Here is a 6,555-nt window from a genome sequence, read left to right on the forward strand (position 1 = left end):
AGGCATTCTGAGAGATTCCTAAGGAGTACACAGAGCTGAAAAGCTGATGTGAGATGTGAATGAGTTTAGCCCATGAGTTGGACCTAAGGATGTAATAGAGAACATGCTGGTAAGCCACAATTATTAGGGATGAAAAAGTAAAGTAGACGGCAGGGTGATCAGCTGAGAAGACTCCTAGTGATGAGAATGACACAGACAGCTGTCATTTCCTTTTCTCACTTTATTTAAGATACTGATTATTTTACCATGGTTGATGATGATGCCAAAATATAAGCACACAGACATTTTCCAGTGCCTGACCCACTAACAATTTTATATCTCCCCCTGCAGGATTTTGGAATACTTTTCATAACTAAAAGAAATCTTGGAAATGTCTTCTATTTTCCACAGTGAATGGTTTAAAATAAGATTTGGGTTTAAGTGAGCATAACTTTTTATTAATAGTACTCTGCTGACACTTAAATATTGTAGAGGAATGAGATTCATAAGATCCTCTTCTTCAATAATCTAAATCATTTTAGGTTATGGAAGATTCTTGTATTCTTAATAAATGTATATTTATGGTACTGTTATCCCCATATATAAATTTATTTTTGAATATCTGGATTCACCTGCACACCCACTGATAGGGTTTGGCTGTGTCCCCACCCAAATCTCAACTTGAATTGTAGCTCCCAGAATTCCCATGTGTTGTGGGAGGGATCCGGGGGAAGGTCGCTAACTTAGTAAGTGCTTTTCTTATAGAACCACTTCTTACTGAGCAATTGAATCATGGAGGCCAGTCTTTCCTATGCAATGCTCGTGATGGTGAATAAGCCTCATGAGATCTGATGGGTTTATCAGGGCTTTCCACTTTTGCTTCTTCCTCATTTTTCTCTTGCCACCACTATGTAAGAGGCGCCTTTTTCCTCTCACCATGATTCTGCGGCCTCTCCAGCCATGTGGAACTGTAAGTCCAATTAAACCTCTTTTCTTTCCCAGTTTCAGGTATGTCTTTATCAGGAGTGTGAAAATGGACTGATACACACACATAGCAAAAACTATCACAGAAGCTACAATGAGGAGAAATATTTACTCAATGCCAGGCAATGTACCATGAATTCTACGTATTTCCTGAATTCAAATAACTCATTGATATTATTTCCAACTCATTGAAACACATTGATCAGCAGCTTAAATATTAGAAGGCACAATGATAAACTCTGTAATAGATACAAAAATGGATCAGGAATAATCCATGTCCTCAAGGAAGCTATAGCCTAGTAGAACCAAAAATCACTTTAATATAAGATATAGTATGTTTTGTCATTAAAGCGTTGTAAGTAAATGGCATAGGAGTTCAATTATAAAACTTTGGTGATATGAAATGAGACCCTAGTCCTGTGGTGGAGAATGGTAAAGATAAAAAATAATCACATAAAGCCTTGGAAAACTTGCACCTACATTTAAAATTCTCTGCAGCTGTTAATTGATAAATCTGATTTGTTATCTGGAAGACTGCTTAAGTCCTGGCACTACGTGGCTTTACACCCTTGACTTTCTGTTTACCCCTATAGTTCTATATCTTTCTTATCTTTAGATTTCAAAAAATAAAAATGTTAAGATCTGAAGAACAGACTTGAGATAGGTCCAATTCCTTTTAGGTTCACAAATTATCGCTTGTCTTCCTTAGCATAAGTCACAGAGAGCACTTATCTAAGTTTTCCTCTTATCTAAAGAGGCACACACTCTGCACCAATAGACTGTATTCAGGAGCAGAGGTAGATAAAAATTATCTGTTTTCTTAAAGTACTACATGCCTAGAGTAATATTTATTTTGCATTCTTCTCCCATGAAAATTTTTCCTAAAGAAATACTCCAAATAGTTCAAATGAAAGGGATTTCAAAAATGCCAATTAATCAAACTGAAAGTTTCTTAAACTTTCTGGTGGAAAACAACTAAAGAATATACACCTTTGAAAATGCTTTTCATAATGGGAAAGGAAATAAAACATGATAAGAATTAACATACAGTGTACTAAGCATTTTTCATACATCACTTTTTCCAATCCCTATAGAAACCTTGTGAAATAGTTACTCTTATAAATACCATTGTACAAAAAGAAACTGAGGCTTCGAAAAAAATAAGTCATTGGCGAATAAGTTGGGATTTGAGCCTGGATCTTGCTGATTCTAAGTTTGTAAACTTAACTACTGCTAACAGTTTCAGAATTCATTCATGTGTTCTCGTTAGTAAGCTAGAAATAAGATCTGTGGTAATAGATACATATGCACAATATTAATTTGTATCTCAATGAACATGATTATTTGATCAAAACATGATGCCACCTTAATCATAAACCATGTTTTGTATGGTTATTAATTAACATTCATGTGGAGTAACTGATCCTGAAAATTACTTTAGTAAGGCTTTATAGTAAATATTTTTCTATAATTCCTATAGAGAGAAGGGGAAATCAGTGACAGAAAATATGTAACCTTAAATATTTTGGGGTTAGAAGCACTATTTTTCCCATATAAATGCCAATGACTTCATGTTTATACTAAGAGTGCAAATAATCAGAAAATCCAGCGACCCACCATGATTCATCTCTTAACCTGCAAGCACTTTGCCAATGTGCACCTAAAAGTTCTCCACAATGTGAATAAGAACATCTTGCAGTTACTACCTTGTATAGAGATCACGTATACAGAAACTGCTACTCAAATATTATCAAAATACTGTCTTTGTCCTTTGATCACACACACCCCACCCAGCATACCCACAACTAAACAGAATACTTCATTAGAGGAAACACATGAGTTCTGTTCAAAATCTCAGCAAAAGCTGGTCAACTAATTTTTAGAAAATTCACTATGAAATCAAAAACTTATCCAAAGAGCTGAGATGTTACACCCATTCCATTACGGCACAATGTTACGTCATGAACATGGGCTGACAAATCACTGGTGAGTTACATGGCAACGCTTCATTCAGGAGGCTGTTCTGCTTTACACATCTGAAAACTACTTAGCAAGTGTCTGCACATCCTAACTGCAGAAGCTACAGTCTTCTGAAAGACGAAGGTCTTTACACAGTTTAGTGCTCGGTGTTCTTGGCACAACAATGCAGTGTAGTTCAGAAGGTATTTTGGCAACTCTTAATCTGAGCAAGAATATGGCTTTTGAAAAATAAGGTTTTAAGAAGGTTTGTCATTTTAGGTCTAAATTTGAATATAATATGACTCTGAACTCTTACATTTAGAACAAACAAAGCCTTAAAATTACTAATTGGTTCAAAATGGTTTTCTGGAGAAATTAATCTGTAACAAAAAGTTGGCATTGAGTGTGAAGGCTCCACCATTTTTTAAGCAAAGTGTACAAGATGCAAAGGGACAGGACCAAGAACAAGGGGCTCAGACATTTACAACAGCAGGCATTTTCTCTTCCTCTTCTTCACGGGAGGTGGGCAGAGGACTGCTTGAATCTCTTCATCTAACACTGTTGAGGCCTCACTGTGTGAGCGCTGAGCACTCCAGGTATTTTACAGCACCAATCTCCTTAGCTATAGCTGGACCCTGCAGATAGGTGATGGGAGTCAGCTTCTTCTTCAGTTTCTCGATCGTGTCTTTATCATCCCTAAGTTCAAGTTTAATTCCCACTAGGATGATGGGAGTGTTGGGACAGTGGTGCCACACCTCAGGATACCACTTTGCACAGACATTTTCAAATGATGCAGGACTCACAAGGGAAAAGCAAATTAAGAACACATCTGCATCCTCTCCAGCACCTGTTGCTTCCTGACTTTTTAATGATTGCCATTCTAACTGGTGTGAGATGGTATCTCATTGTGGTTTTGATGTGCATCTCTCTGATGGCCAGTGATGATGAGCATTTTTTCATGTGTCTGTTGGCTGTATGAATGTCTTCTTTTGAGAAATGTCTGTTCATATCCTTTGCCCAGTTTTCGATGGGGTTGTTTGTTTTTTTCTTGTATATTTGTTTGAGTTCTTTGTAGATTCTGGATATTAGCCCTTTGTCAGATGAGTAGATTGCAAAAATTTTCTCCCATTCTGTAGGCTGCCTGTTCACTCTGATGGTAGTTTCTTTTGCTGTGCAGAAGCTCTTTAGTTTAATTAGATCCCATTTGTCAATTTGGGCTTTTGCTGCCATTGCTTTTGGTGTTTTAGACATGAAGTCCTTGCCCATGCCTATGTCCTGAATGGTACTACCTAGATTTTCTACTAGGGTTTTTATGGTATTAGGTCTAACATTTAAGTCTCTAATCCATCTTGAATTAATCTTCGTATAAGGGGTAAGGAAAGGATCCAGTTTCAGCTTTCTACTTATGGCTAGCCAATTTTCCTAGCACCATTTATTAAATAGGGAATCCTTTCCCCATTTCTTGTTTCTCTCAGGTTTGTCAAAGATCAGATGGCTGTAGATGTGTGGTATTATTTCCGAGGACTCTGTTCTGTTCCATTGGTCTATATCTCTGTTTTGGTACCAGTACCATGCTGTTTTGGTTACTGTAGCCTTGTAGTATAGTTTGAAGTCAGGTAGCGTGACGCCTCCAGCTTTGTCCTTTTGACTTAGGATTGTTTTGGCAATGCGGGCTCTTTTTTGGTTCCATATGAACTTTAAAGCCGTTTTTTCCAATTCTGTGAAGAAACTCATTGGTAGCTTGATGGGGATGGCATTTAATCTATAAATAACCGTGGGCAGTATGGCCATTTTCACGATATTGATTCTTCCTATCCATGAGCATGGTATGTTCTTCCATTTGTTAGTGTCCTCTTTTATTTCACTGAGCAGTGGTTTGTAGTTCTCCATTAAAAAGTCAGGAAACAACAGGTGCTGGAGAGGATGTGGAGAAATAGGAACACTTTTACACTGTTGGTGATATTGTAAACTAGTTCAACTATTATGGAAAACAGTATGGCAATTCCTCAAGGATCTAGAACTAGATGTACCATATGACCCAGCCATCCCACTACTGGGTATATACCCAAAGGATTATAAATCATGCTGCTATAAAGACACATGCACACGTATGTTTACTGCAGCACTATTCACAACAGCAAAGACTTGGAATCAACCCAAATGTCCATCTGTGACAGACTGGATCAAGAAAATGTGGCACATATACACCATGGAATACTATGCAGCCATAAAAACGGATGAGTTTGCATCCTTTGTAGGGACATGGTTGCAGCTGGAAACCATCATTCTTAGCAAACTATCACAAGAACAGAAAACCAAACACCGCATGTTCTCACTCATAGGTGGGAACTGAACAATGAGATCACTTGGACTCAGGAAGGGGAACATCACACACCAGGGCCTATCGTGGGGAGGGGGGAGGGGGGAGGGATTGCATTGGGAGTTATACCTGATATAAATGATGAATTGATGGGTGCTGACGAGTTGATGGGTGCAGCACACCAACATGGCACAAGTATACATATGTAACAAACCTGCACGTTATGCACATGTACCCTAGAACTTAAAGTATAATAATAATAATAATAAAAGAACACATCTGTTTGAGGATAGGATAGGGGGCATGATCTGTCATAATCTTCTTGAGCAGCTGTATCCCATAAACCCAGATTCACTGGTTTTCCATCTACCGTAACATTGGCAGAATAATTGTCAAAGACAGTAGGGATATATTCTCAAGGAAATGCATTGGTTGTGTAACTGATCAGTAGGCAAGTTTTACCTACAGCTCCGTCTCCCACCACCACACCCCTGATGGCCTGCATCTGAGCCACTCGCTCAGCTGCGGGGGCAGCGGCAGGGCTCTGAGACCAGAAGTGGTGGGTACAAGGAATAAAAGTGTCAAAGGTAAAAACTCTAAAACATTAATTTCTGTCAAATGCAGTGAATGATGAAAGAAAGGTTGGTATCATCAGGAAGTGTTTTCTTAGGCTTTTCCTTTCTCTTACACCAGACATCCCTCCCCAAATTGGGCATTTAATTCATCTTTAAACTGGTTGTTCTCTTAGGCTCTAACTTAGTAAGTGCTTTTCTTATAGAACCTCTTCTTACTGAGCAATATGCCTTCTTGTATTATACAATATTTTTCATAATGCATTAGAAGTTTTTTTTGTAGATTAGTAAAAGTGCTTTCTATGTTACTTTATTCAAAGCTATTAAGGGCTTTCCTTAGTTTTCTAGTAACTAGGTGTAAAAATCATGTGTTGCAGTTTTATGGTTTTTAAAATATTTTAGATATTTCTTAAACTATGAACCTTCTTAACATCACTGACTTGTCAGATTACCCACACTGTCACTTGACCAATACTGACCCTCTTTACCTCACCCATGTGGACACATGCCTCCTGTAGTCACTTAGTCTAATGATGTTCCTTTGGGTCTGTGAGGTTCTGTAAACTGTGCTAGTGTTGACGATCTTCTGTATAACTTAACTCACTGGCAAGAATACAATGTTGGACCTTTCAACCACTAGAACAAAAATTTTTAAGTTGACAGTTGCAGAATTGTGGAGTGTTTTTACATTGCTCTTTTGCTAATGCAATTAGCAGTATATTTTGCATGTATGACTTAATA

General features: G+C 37.8%; 1 pseudogene; it reads right to left on the reverse strand.

Moving 5' to 3' along the window:
* Positions 1-3,403: 3,403 nt before the first annotated feature.
* LOC104675932 lies at positions 3,404-5,747 on the reverse strand (annotated as a pseudogene).
* Between the last annotated feature and the right edge of the window lie 808 nt (positions 5,748-6,555).

Source organism: Rhinopithecus roxellana, chromosome 2 (genome assembly GCF_007565055.1).
Source record: "Rhinopithecus roxellana isolate Shanxi Qingling chromosome 2, ASM756505v1, whole genome shotgun sequence".
NCBI lineage: Eukaryota > Metazoa > Chordata > Mammalia > Primates > Cercopithecidae > Rhinopithecus > Rhinopithecus roxellana.